At 34.3% G+C, this 13,991-nt stretch overlaps 1 pseudogene; it reads left to right on the forward strand.

The window, feature by feature from the left end:
* The first annotated feature begins 1,961 nt into the window (after nucleotides 1-1,961).
* LOC114299393 ((-)-alpha-terpineol synthase-like) overlaps nucleotides 1,962-13,991 on the forward strand; it is a 107,910-nt pseudogene continuing 95,880 nt past the window's right edge.

Raw genomic sequence — 13,991 nt, forward strand, 5'->3', positions numbered from 1 at the left:
CAAATAGTCGATTAGAGGATGACATCAGTCGGCAAAGGTTGATTGAAACTCCAAACCGAAAGGATCAGTTCGGGTGACGATTCCCATGGTAAATCGAGCCGACCGACCCGTGAACAACTCCCACTATTAAAATTTTGGATAAATTACAAATATACTTTTTGAATTTTGATTAAAATATAAATTGTCCTCTAGTTTTAAAAATTACATTTCCTTAAGGTTTTTAATTTCACAACAAATAGTTATTTTTATTAATAAATTATTAAATTAATTAATAATTTTTAATGATATTAAAAATATGTTTCAATTAATAATTTAAGTAATTTTGTTATTATACAGGAAGATAATTATGAATTTTATTTTTTTAATTATTTCTGTTAAATAATTTTTTTTTAACAATGGTGTATTTATAATTTTTCAAACCACATAGGGCAATTTATACTTTAAATAAATCTCAGAAAGTGTATATGTAATTTACCCTAAAATTTTATAAGATTTGAAGGTAAGAAAAAAAATCTTAATTAAGACAAATAGTATAAATTCATAAAATGAGATTTGTGTATAAACCCTTTTTAATTAATGAAATCGAACCTCAAGATTCTCCTATATACTATTTCATGTGAGATAAGCTTCCCTCCATACCTCTTCATACTCTTTTTATGAATTTTAATTCGGATCTACACTAATGATCCAAACCATCTATCTCGTAGGACCCGCAATGAAGGTCATCCATGCAAAAAAAAAAAAAAGTTTTAATCGAACAATTATAATTTTATTTTATAAGATAGATGATTTAAAATTAACTATATTTACCATTCATTTTATAAAATAAAATGTGATTTATTTTTGTATTTACAATTTAGAATTTTTTTAAGATCTTTGATATTAAGATTTTATTAGATAAAAGATATATAATATTTTCAGAATTTTTTTATAATATTTTTTTTGGTTGTCTTTACCTTTTGGTAGAACTAATGTTTTTTGGACTTGTGTCATTGTTAATGGGCCATTGGATCATTTTTGTGGCCAAGATTTGCATTAAATCATCAGCCTGAGCAGCTATTTCTATCCATGTGTACCAGACTCAAATGTTTTGGAGAGACTGTCTCTACAACGCCTTACAATTATTTGCTTATTACTATGCTAACCAAGATTGTAGAAAATTGATGTAGAAGTTCTGTTGAAATCATATTTTTTTGCTTGTCTTGTTGAATTTATTATTTGATAGGTATACAATACATGTGTGTGATATGATATTTTTTGCTTTTATTTTTTGATTGTGTTTGTTACTTGATTTTGGTTTTAGAATAATCATGTCATGTTTGCTTAAATTTAATCAATATATTAAAATAATAGTAAAGTTTTATGCATATTATTGCTATTTTTCAACTTTATTACATGTATTTTTTTAGTTAAATCTAACACATTTAGCACAATCTCAAAAAAAAGAAAAAGAAAAGAGGAAGCTATAACGACGTTTTTCTGAACGCCACTACAGTGCCAACGGTCATATTTTTAAAATAGGAAAAAATCTATCACGGCATTTTTAAAATGTCGCTAAATATTGGATGACGTCATTTTACCAATGTTTTTAAAGCGTCATAACGCTATAGCGATGGTCGCATTTTCGGCGTTTGGTATTAAACGTCACAAAAAGAATTAGCAGCGTTTAAATGTGGAATTTCCAACAGAGTAACTTCTGATTTGTTACACACTTAATAATGGTAGGCCCAACTCCCATGTTACATTATTATAGATGAATTTGTAAATATAAATGTGTTGGTCTCTAACAAACAACTTAGCCAAATGATCAACAGAAACTTTAGTTAGAAACTGAGAATGCAATGGCTTTTGCTCTTATGCTTGTGGTTCCCACTTCTCTTCACACTAGTAGTATTAGGCTACCACCATCTTCTCAAGTAAAGTAGTTCATTCATGGCAGGGTTGTGTATACCATTCGATGCATGGCTTGCGATCAAAAGATTGTTAGGCGATCTGCCAATTACCAGCCTCCCATTTGGGACTATGACTATGTCCAATCACTAGATAGTAAATATAAAGGTAGATCAGATCAGATATATGGTTAATGTATTTTGTGTAGTTTTGAAATTGTTGTACATTATTGGAAGCAATCCTTGCCTTTGTTGACATTAGCTCTATTTTTGTAGGGTAACATGTATGTAGAACGTGCTGCTAAGTTGAAGGAAGATGTCAAGAGAATGCTTGACAAAGTGGTGGATCCATTGGCTGGACTTGAGATGATTGATGACTTGCAAAGGCTCGGAGTGTTTTACCACTTTGAGGATGAAATAAAGAGAGTTTTGGATAGCATCTACAACAATATAAATGATTATAATTGGAACAAAGAGGAATTGTATGCTACAGCTCTCAAATTTAGACTTTTCAAACAAACATAGTTACAAAATTCTCAAGGTAAGTTTTTTATTTTTTATTTTTATTATCAAAATTTATTTTACTTCCTTGTGGCTTGAGACTGAAGCACTTTACTTCCTATAGTTCAAATATAGCCAGAAAACTTCCATGTGGTTTTGGATCAAAATGCAACTGTTAGCTTTTTTATCCAAATTAACGGCATGTGTATCACATACCATTTTTTAAAGTAAAAATAATTTTATGAAAAAATAAAGTGATATGAACTTAACAAAAGGACAACTTTAGCCGCATCTTTTCCAAACCTAAAATTAGATTAAGATAATTAAAACCAAATTAAGTTAAAATATAATTAAGAATTGTTCTAAAATATAATTAAATTAAAATACAAAAATAATAATGATTAAGGATTGGTCTAAAATATAATTAAATTAAAATTAGATTAAGATGCTCAGAATTACAATAAATAATTAAATATTTAGCATTAATTGTGACCTAAAATATATTAAATTAAAATTAGAATAAAAGGTTAAGAATTACAATTTATGATCTAAAATATAATGAAATAAATATTAGATTAAAAAGTTAGGAATTATAATAATTAAGAAGTAATGATTTATTGTGATTTAATTAAATTAATGTTAGAAATTAATAAATTATGTGTGTGAGAGAGGAGAAAGAAAGAAAATAACAAAAAAAGGCTTTGGGCTTGAGAGTATAAAGTCATTTCACATTTATAATTAACAGTTGTACTTTGATCTAAAATTATATGAGGACATTCTGATTATATTTGAAACATAATGGGGTGAAGTACTCCAGCCTCAACCCATGAAGGGGTGAGGAGTCTTGCTTCTTCAAAGCTTGAAACCTTACCCTCTTCTGGCCATCTATGTAAATCCCAATTAGTTTCATAATAATACTTGGTGTCCAAAATTAGAACACAAGTTGTGTACAAAAAATGTATTGTGTGGTTGAAATTTATCTTGAATATGTTGTGGGTCATATTTAAAATAAGGGTAAAAAGCACTTTACGCCTGATGTGGTTTGACATTAAAGCACTTTATCCACCTTTAATTTGAATGTATACAGATATCTTCCTTGTGATTTTGGACTAATGTGTAACTTTTAACTTTTTTATCCAAACAAACGAGAGGTGATTGATTACACGCGCCTAATGCATATGTATGCCCCTGTTTTATGTTTTCCCCTCACAAAATAGTCCAAAATACCAAATAATCTTGTCATCCACTATATAAGCAAATGACATCAAATAGGTTATTATTTTACCAAACCATCCAAAAACACCTTCATTACCCTACCATCAAATTATAAAATCACCTTAATCTAATTTTTAAGGTAATTTTATGATTTGATTTTATGGTAATAAAAGTGTTTAGATTAATTTATAGTTTAATTATATATATATAATTTAAAATGTTATAAACTAAGAAATTAAGTTAAAAATAAAAAATTAATTAAGGTAATTTTATGATTTATTTATAATAATATATTAGGTTGTTTACGTTAATTTATGATTTAATTTGTTAAATATGTGATTAATATATATAATTATATGTATGTGTGTGTGTGAGAGAGAGAGAGAGAGAGAGAGAATAACCTTTTTATGTAAAGATAAATTAGTCTTTTTAACATCCACTGTTAATGGCAACATGATTGCACATTAGTCTAAAATTACATGAGATATATATGCATATATTCAAACTAAAGGAGATAAAGTGTTTTATTGTCAAATCACAAGGGAATAAAATGCTTTTTACCCTTAAAATAAATCTTAACTACAATATATTTTCTAGGTCTTAAGTTCAAAATCTCTTAGGTGTTATCAATTCTTGTGTTGGGTCAATTCATACAGAGCTTTGCTTTGGCTTTAAATGGGCCCTCCGCTAGTGGACAGCGGGATTGGTCTCACAGGGATTAGTCGAGATGTGCGCAAGCTGGCCAGGACACCCTGAGTATCAAAAAAAATAAAAATAAATTATGTACATAGTATTGTTCTAATTTTGTACACTCATTGCTCTTAGTTTCGTGGTACATCAATAATTTCCTTGTTAATAATGAGAGAGAGAGAGATAGAGAGAGGGACTAAAATTTGATGCTCTGAGCTTTTCTATCTTAACAGTAGTTGGTACCTTTGATTTTAGAAATATTTAATAATTTTAAAGACGAGATGGGAAATTTCAAGGCTTACCTTAGTGAGGATATAAAAGGTTTGCTATATTTGTATGAAGCCTCGTATCTTGCAATTGAGGGTGAAAGTATATTGGAGGATGCTAGAGATTTCACAACTAAAAATCTCAAAGAAAACCTCAAGAAGGAGGTTGATCAAAATCTTGTCATGTTAGTGACTCATGCTTTGGTGATGCCACTGCATTGGAGGGTGCTAAGGTTGGAAGCAAGGTGGTCCATTGATGTGTATGAGAGAAGATTGGATGTGAATCCAACATTTCTTCACCTTACTAAATTGGATTATAACATTTTGCAAACAACTTACCAAGAAGATCTGAAGCATATGTCAAGGTGAGAGATATATATTCATTGATGCAGTGAGACTGTTGGGGTGACAAGGTATATTTGATAAGAACTTGGGCAAGCTAGAAAGGGAATTATGGAAGAAGATAGGGTAGAAATGCAAATATAAGAAAATTTCTTCTTATTATGTTGATTACAAGTCAAGATTCTTGCATACATCAATTTACAATTAGCTTGTGGCTTTATATAGAGAACATCACCATCTTAACTTCTTCTAGAAAGGTTCTAGAAAGGTTTGATATTTTCCAACATCATTATTATACATCATTATGCATTTCTAGATATATATCATTATTAAAAATCTAGATAGATTATTTCAATCTACTAGATATTTCTAGATAAATATCTTCATAAATTATTCATTAATTACTCTAGACTTTTCTAGATAAATATTTTCATAAATTATTCATTAATTATTCTTGATTTATCTAGATTACAAATTATATTTGAACACCCCCACTTAATTTGTAATCTTCATGCATTCTTGAAATTGTAAGAATTTTTCTATTGTCATTGTTTTTGTCATAATATCTGCTACTTGCTCCTTTATGTTGACAAACTCCAATTGGATTTCACCTTTCTGTACACTGTCTCGAATAAAATGATGTCGTAGTTCAATGTGCTTTGTCCTTCCATGGAATACTGGATTTTTGCTCATTGCAATAGCTGACATGCTATCACAATAAATTGTAGTAGAACGTTCCTCTTTGAGCTCCATATCTAAAAGAATTCTTCTAAGCCAGACTAATTCACAAGTTGCATCTGTAGCTGCAAGATATTATGCTTTTACTGATGAGAGAGCTACAGTCTTCTACTTCTTGGAACTCCAAGAGATAATTTTTCAGCCAATACAAAATACATAACTTGATGTACTCTTCCGATCATCCAATGATCATGCCCAATCACTATCAGTGTATCCAATGAGTTTACTGTCGTTTTCTTTCACATGCCTAATGTCGAGATTCTTGGCCCCTTGAAGATATCGAAGAATCCGCTTTTCTACTGTATAGTGTAGCTTGCTTGGCTCATGCATGAATCTGGAAATAAGATTTACAGAGTAAACAATGTATGGCCTTGTATTAGTGAGATAATTTAGTGAACCAACCAATTTTCGATAGGTGGTAGCATCAACTTTCTCTGCTCCATCATTCATTTGTAACTGCTTGTTTAAAGAGATTGGAGTAGAAATTGGCTTGCGATCAAACATATGAAATTTCTTCAATAAATCTTCAAGATATTTTCCTTGAGAGATAGAGATTTCTCTCTTTGACTACTTCACTTGAATGTCGAGAAAATATCTCATCCCAAATTAGTCATCTCGTACTCCTTCATCATGGCTCTTTTAGATTCTTCTACCATTGATGGTTTAGTTCTCGTATAGATTAAATCATCCACATATAGGCTACTATGAGAAAGCCTTGCGTACTTCCTTTCCTGATGTATGGTGATGGTTCACTTTGGCTTCTTTGAAAACCATTTTGACAAAAATACTTGTCAATGTTGTTGTTCCAGGCTCGGGATGCTTGCTTTAAGCCATACAATGCCTTCCGAAGTTGATAAACCTTGTCTTCTTTACCTTTGATTACATACCCTTGTGGTTGTTCAAGATAAACTTCTTTTTCAAGCTCTCCATTGAGAAAAGCTAATTTGACATCCAACTAGTACATTGGTAGCTCATTTTGTACGGCCAAGGCAAGAACGGTTCTTATTGTCTCCATGTGAGCAACTGGAGCAAATGTTTCATTGAAGTCCACTTCAAGTTGTTGCGAGTAGCCTTTTGCAACTAAACGAGCCTTATGGAGCCATCTTCTTTATATTTGGTCTTGTAGACCCATTTAAGTCCGATTACATCTTTGTCTTTGGATAGGTCAACAAGATCCAAAGTGTAATTCTTTTCAATAATTTCAATTTCTTCATCTATTCCCTTTCTCCAAATTTTTTCTTTCACACCTTCTTCAAAAATCAGTGGCTCACAAGCAAAAAATGCTACATCACAAGTTTCATATATTTCTCTTAAGGAACGTACCTTTCTTGGTATTGTTTTAGATTCTTCAGATGAAGAGCTTCTTGGAGAGTCATTTCTTGGCCTTGGGCTTGGAGAGTTATGTGGGCTTTGGTTTGGGCTTCTTCGTGAGTTGAAGATCCTTCTCCTTCTATTGTTTCATTCTAGGAAGCACGGGTACGGGTACGAGTACGGTACGGGTACGAGTGCGGGTACGCCGATACGGTAAAATCCCAAAAAAGTATGATACAGGTACGGCTACGGTACGCCGATATTTTTTTATTTTTTATTTTTTATAATTATGGTTAAACTTCTAAACTTTATTTTTATTTTTTTCATTCTGTCGAGGAATAACTTTGTTCTAAACTTCTAATTAATTTTTTTGATTAACATTCTTCTGTTGAGGAATAACTTTGTTCTAATTAATTTTTTTGATTATTAACATTCTGTAAGTATGATTGATTATTAATTTTTTTGTTCTAATTTTTTTTGTTTTAAGTATGATCGAATAACCTAGTTTTACCTCTCTAATTTTTTTTTTGGTTCTACCTCTCTGACCAGGTCCCACCTCTCTGAAGAAGAAAGAAGAAACAAGAAAAAAAACAAAAAAAAAATAAAGATGAAGACAAAGAGATGAAGAAACAAGGAGATGAAGAAAAAAATTCTGACCAGTTGTTTGCTGTTTGCTAATATGCAGGGGCACCCAAAAATTTTGACCAGTTTCTCACTGGAGGGAAGAAAAAGAGATGCAAAAGAAGGGACAACCAGATGCTTGTTGATCTACAAAACAAAAATATATGAGACGAAGAAGAAGAAACGAAGAAGACGAGGGTGGAAGATGTAGACGAAGAAGAAGAAGGCGAAGAAGAAGACGAAGACGAAGACGAAGAAGAAGATGAAGAAGAAGATGAAAAGCACTCACCGGAACTCTCCTTGCGTCGCCGTCGCCGGAGGCCTTCAAAGGGAATGGATGGGTCGCCTCTTTGCTGATGTGTTGCTGAAGTGAAGAGATTAGGGCAAAACCTAGGTCATTCGTGTATATTCCTTTTCTTTTTTTTTTTTTTTTTTTTCTGAAATTTTTCTTGATATTGCTCCGGTACCACTCAATTCTCCTGGAAATTTGATTTCTGCCCTGGCGTACCCAAAATGCACCAAAGGCGTACCCATGCCGTACCTGATTGAACCAAACGTACCCGATTGAACCAAACGTACCGGACTCCTTTTTGTCGTACTCGATACGCGTGCAACTGTACCGGTATGCGTACCCGCACCCGGTAAGTACTCGGTACGTGTACGACACTATTTTTGGAGTACCCGTGCTTCATAAGTTTCATTAAATTCAATTTCCTTCTCCTCTAGGATGGAGTTATCATCAAGGTTGTTAAGATCGGGATCCTATACAGGATCGTTTTGGGTGTCTATCGAATCGGATTGAGGATTGTGAGATCCTACCAAAATGATAAAAAAATGCAATAATTTTTATATGACTAAGTAATACTATCAAAATGTATATAGAATGACCCCTTCAAAATAAAAAATTATAGCAATTCAAGTAGCATTCAAGCATTTTTTCTCAAAAAATGAAGTCAAAAACATAATAAAAGAAATTTTTTCTCCAGCAGCATTTTTCCTCTGCCGCCCTTTTCCTGAACCAGAGGTTGACATTATGTTGTGATGCTACTATGGTAGCTGTGTGCTTCAAATTGTGGAAATTAAAAGAAATTGTTTCAGCAAAGTTCAAGGAAAAAGAACCAAAGAAGAGCAGCAGCAGCAAAGAAGAACCAAGAAAAAAGAAGTAAAAAAAGACTCCCTTTAGTTTAGTTTTAAAATCATGATTTGAGTGTAGAGTTGTGATTTAAGCGTGGAGTTGTGAGTTGAGTTTTAAAAAAAGAAAATTTATTTGATTATGAATTTTGAAATTTTTTGAAATTATTTTTTTAATATTTAAAAATGTTTAAGAATTTTTTTTTATTTTAAATTTTTTTTATTTTTTATTTTTTAATTTTAAATTTTTTAAAATTTTAAAATTTTTATTTTTATTTTTAATATTTTAAACTCAAGTTCTGGTTTTAAGTCTTTCGCTTTGATCAGGACAGCACATCCATTCATGCAAACATATATATATATATATATATAATATTCAGAAACAGATGGTCCAACTACAGAGATGAGAGAAGAGGAGGAAGAAAATAGTCAAGAGAAGACAAAATGGTGATTCGAACTACATAAGAGGAAGATTCGAAGAATCGAACACATACAAGGAAGATTTGAAGAAGAGCAGTGAACAAAAAGAAAAGGAAGATCAGCGAAGAAGAAGACCAGCAATGATGAAGAAGATAGAAAAAAGAAAAAAAAGGAAAAAAAAACAAAGAAGGAAGACTTGAAGAAGATGCATACTTGGTTACACAAAATCTAAAGCTTTGATGTCCAATTTCTCTTTCCCCTATTTCTCTTGCCCTAATCGCAGCTTCTTTTTTCCCAATTTTTTGTTTGACTTGAAGTTGCCAAAAAAACAAACCTATTAATCAGGATCGCATGGAATCGCGATCCCGATACGATCCTGTCGATCCCAACGATCCTATCATCGGCTCGATCCAGTATACGAGTCAGATCGAATGGTATATATTGGATTGTAGGATCGTACGATCCTACGATCCGGATCGCGATCTTAACAACCTTAGTTATCATCCCCCTTCCATGCTGTCATTTCATCAAATATGACATCTCCAGAGATTACCAATTCATTTTTCATTGGATTGAACGGACAATATCCTTTCGATTCGTCGCTATATCCAATGAATTTATATTTCTCACATTTCTCATCAAATTTTCCCTTTTTTTGGGAAGGAATTAAGGCATAAACAAGACAACCAAATACTTTGAAAAGATTTACCTAGTGCTTTTGTTTGTGCCATGCCTCATATGGTGTTTTGTTTTGGACAGCCTTCGTGGGAGATCGATTTAGAATATAAACAACAGTATTAACAGCTTCAGCCCAAACTTCGTTAAGAAGACCTTTGCCTTTTAGCACGCTTCATGCCATCTCCACAATTGTCCGGTTCTTTCGTTCTGCAACTCCATTTTGTTGAGGAGAGTGTCGAACTATGAGCTGCCTTTTAATCTCATTTTCTTTACAATAATTCATGAATGGAGTATAAATGACTTCTCACGATCTATCCTCAACATTTTGATTTCTTTGTCGCTTTGCTTTTCCACCAAACTGCAGAAATACTGAGAAGGCTTCTGATTTTCTATCAAGAAAATAAATCCACATCATTCGAGTATAATCATCAACAAAGAGTAGAAAATATCTCTTGTTACCAAGAGATGGTGTTCGGCAAGGCCCACAAATATCTGCATGCACCAATTCCAAAGGTGCTTTGGCTCTCTAAGAAGCCTTTGAGAATGGCAATTTATGCATTTTTCTATAAATGCATCTTTTACAAATTTTATTGATTTTGCCAATGTGAGGCAATCCTATCACCATATTTTTTTCTTTTAATAATTCATGCCCTTGTAATTTAGATGTCCATATCTAAGATGCCATAGATATGGATCATTGGTGTTTTCACTTTTAAGGGCAAAATTATTATTCAGTGGCATTACAAGAGAGAAAACTTTGTTTGGAGTCATTTTGACTTTTGCCACTGTGTAATTTTTCTTTTTATCAGAGATTATGCATTCATCATTATTAAAATTTACTGCATAACCTTTTTGAACTAATTGCCCCACACTTAATAGATTTTGGGTTAGCCCCGAAACATAAAGAACATCATAAATTAATTTTTTGTTACCTCCCTTTGTATGGACGGAGATGACTCCCTTTCCTTTAACATTTTGTAGCTTTCCATCACCAAGCTTTACTTGAGAAGAGACTTTTTCATCTAGTTGCACAAAAATCTTGCGATTGCCTGTCATATGATTACTGCATCCACTATCCAAATACCAAATATTTTTTGACACTTGTTGGGCATTCATGCAAGAAAATAATTGTTCTGCTTCATTTTCTTCAGAAAAATTAGCTTTGTCTTTATCATTGTTGAACCAGCAATCACGTTGTGAATGATTTGAGATTTTGCATCTTTTGCACCTAAATTTGCAATCTTTAGATGCATGTTTAAATTTCTTGCAAATAGTGCATTAAGAGTCAGAGTTACCGCTAGAATTTCTTTGATTGTTGTAGTCTATTCCTGTTAGAAATTAGGTGTCCATGTGGCATGACCCATGACCCCTTCATCTTATCCATGTAAGTTTTGAATTTGAATTCAAAACCTATTTGGATAACCCACTCTTGATATTTATATCTATCATATCAACTGATATGGATAGATTGATATATATGGTTATATATCTGATTATATATTTAGATAATATATTGATATCAGATATGTTATGTGTTTTCACCCATAATCATTTTCCCACACTCTCTCTCTCTAACTCTCTCCCATATGAGAATAATCCAGCCTCTGCACTGTGACTTGTGTGGGTGATACTTATATTGTGGTATCACTCCACTACTGGGAGTTCGTTGTTTGCATTTATGGAAGCATGTGATTTACCCACAAGATTCTTCGCTTCTATCACCTAAGGTATGATATGAAATTTTTACCCGTTGCATTATACTTGTTTTACATTGGTATCAGAGCCTTAATGGGTATTTTCGTGCTTATTTTTATGCATTAAAATAGGTGTATAATTTTTTATAAATGTATACACGATATATGCATGAAAATTAACAATTTTTCGAACTATCTCCGATCGACCTGAAATTTATATATATTGTAGTATATTTAATGTAAAACATATCTGCCAAGTTTCATGAAAATCTAACGGTTAGATTTCAAGAAAAATGGAGACCCATTTTATATTTTCGAAACTTTACATGCATGATGGTTTTACATGCTTTAATTTCAGTCTACAAATCTTACATATTTAGAATCCTTGTTTCGAGACCTTCAAAACTCTATATTATTTGTTGGATTTGGATTTATGGTTAATGAGATACATCAAACCCTTATTTGGGTTCGTTTTGATTTTTTGATGGCTTGAGGAGGAAGATGAAGTGCAGGATTTCTGCACTTCCACTCTCATTAGTGTAATACACCTAATCTTTTATGTTCATTAAAGTGCCGTTTGGTAACACTTACGTTTTCAGTTTTCTGTTTTTATTTACAAAAATTTTAAAAACTTAAATAAAAATTTATTTGGTAAAATTTTTGATTTATAAATCAGTGGTCTCAGTTTATAAATTTGGCCAAAAAATGTAAACTCAAAAAAGATGTTTCCATTTTGAGTTTTCAGTTTTTTTTTTTTACCACCCAACACTAGCTACCACCCATCACCATTTTCCACCACCGTCTTCTGCCACCACCACCCACTCCCCACCGCCACCTGCCACCACCACTCACCACCCACTTGCCACCACCAGCCACCACCCACCCACTCGCCACCACCACCATCACCACCACCACCACCAACCACCCACCTGTTATCCACCCGCCACTACTATCCACCGCCCGCGTACCACCGTCTGCCACCTACCCGCCACCACCACTCACCACCCACCTGCCACCACCATCCACCACCCGCCACCACCAGCCACCCACCACCACCAGCCACCTGCTACCCACTCGCTACCACCACCCACCACCCACCACCCACCACCTACCACCCACCCGCCACCCGCCTACCGCCACCCGTCTACCACCACCACCTACCACCTACCCGCCCGCTATCTGCCTGCCACCGCCACCCACTACCACCACCACCACCCACTTGCTACCACCTGCCACTGTCACCCACCTACCACCACCCGCCATCCACCACCCACCTGCCACCACCACTCGCCACCCGTCACCACCACCACCCACTCGCTACTACCCACCACCCGCCACCGTCACCCACCCACCATCACCACCCGCCACCGTCACCCACCACCACCCGCCATCCGCTATCCGCCACCCGCCCGCCACCACCATCCACCACCCGCCGCCACCACCACCACCACCACCCACTCGCTACCACCCGCTACCGTCACCGTCACCCACCCACACACCCCCCCACCATCACCACTTTCCACTACCGTTTTCCGCCACCACTTGTCATTTTTCACTCTTTTTTATATTTTAAAATTTTTTAAACATTTTGTCAATTACCAAACGCGTTTGTAGTTTATGTTTTTCTAAAAATAAACAAAAATCAGTTTATAAAATTTTTGTAAATATAAACTGAAAACGTAAATGTTACCAAACAGACCCTAAATGTTTTTTTTGAGACCACAAATGTTTTTGTTTTGGAAAAATAGAATCCTGAAGTACCAAAATTGGACCAGAAAACACCCCAGAAGGCAGCGCATGAGCCTCACGTGCCAGATGACGCCGTCAGTGGCTGCCATACGCCACCACGCGCCAGGCGCGCTTCCCATGCGCTGCCATGCGCCACCGCGCCAGGCGCGCGCTTCCTACGCGCGCGTTGTCTGTGTCGTCCATGCGCGCGACTTGCGCCGTTCCACGCGCGTGTTAAGCCGCGCCGCTTCGAGCCGTGCCTCGTGCTCTGCCACGCGCGAGACGTGGGCTGAGCCGCACACCGCGTTGAGCCAAGCCATGCCGTTTTCCACGCCGACTTGGCTGGTGTGACGACTGGGTGTAAGGGTCTGTTTTCTTTTTTTTTTAAAATCCAGAATTGTGTTAAATGGTTGTAAGTAATTCGTTATAGTTGTGTTTTAAACGTGGTTAGTACTGTTAGATTCAGAATTAAATTTTCTATCTTCTGTAAAATTTTCAAAATTTTATGAAAATAAAAAATATTTTTCCTGAAATAATAATTCATTATTTCTACTTTAAAATGCTTTTGGGATTGCATGACTAAGTTTCTGGAGCTGAAATTTTTACTATAGACCACTGTAATGGTTTACTATTTACTGATATGATTGTTGCATTTTTCCAGATTCTGGAATATTTATTTTATGATTTCATGTGTGTTCATTAATTATTTAAAATTCCAAAAAATTTTAGAAATGATATACTTTCTGTTATGGCATAATCTGAATATT

The sequence above is a fragment of the Camellia sinensis genome, chromosome 2, assembly GCF_055761805.1.
Source record: "Camellia sinensis isolate YWXY chromosome 2, ASM5576180v1, whole genome shotgun sequence".
Classification (NCBI taxonomy): Eukaryota; Viridiplantae; Streptophyta; class Magnoliopsida; order Ericales; family Theaceae; genus Camellia; species Camellia sinensis.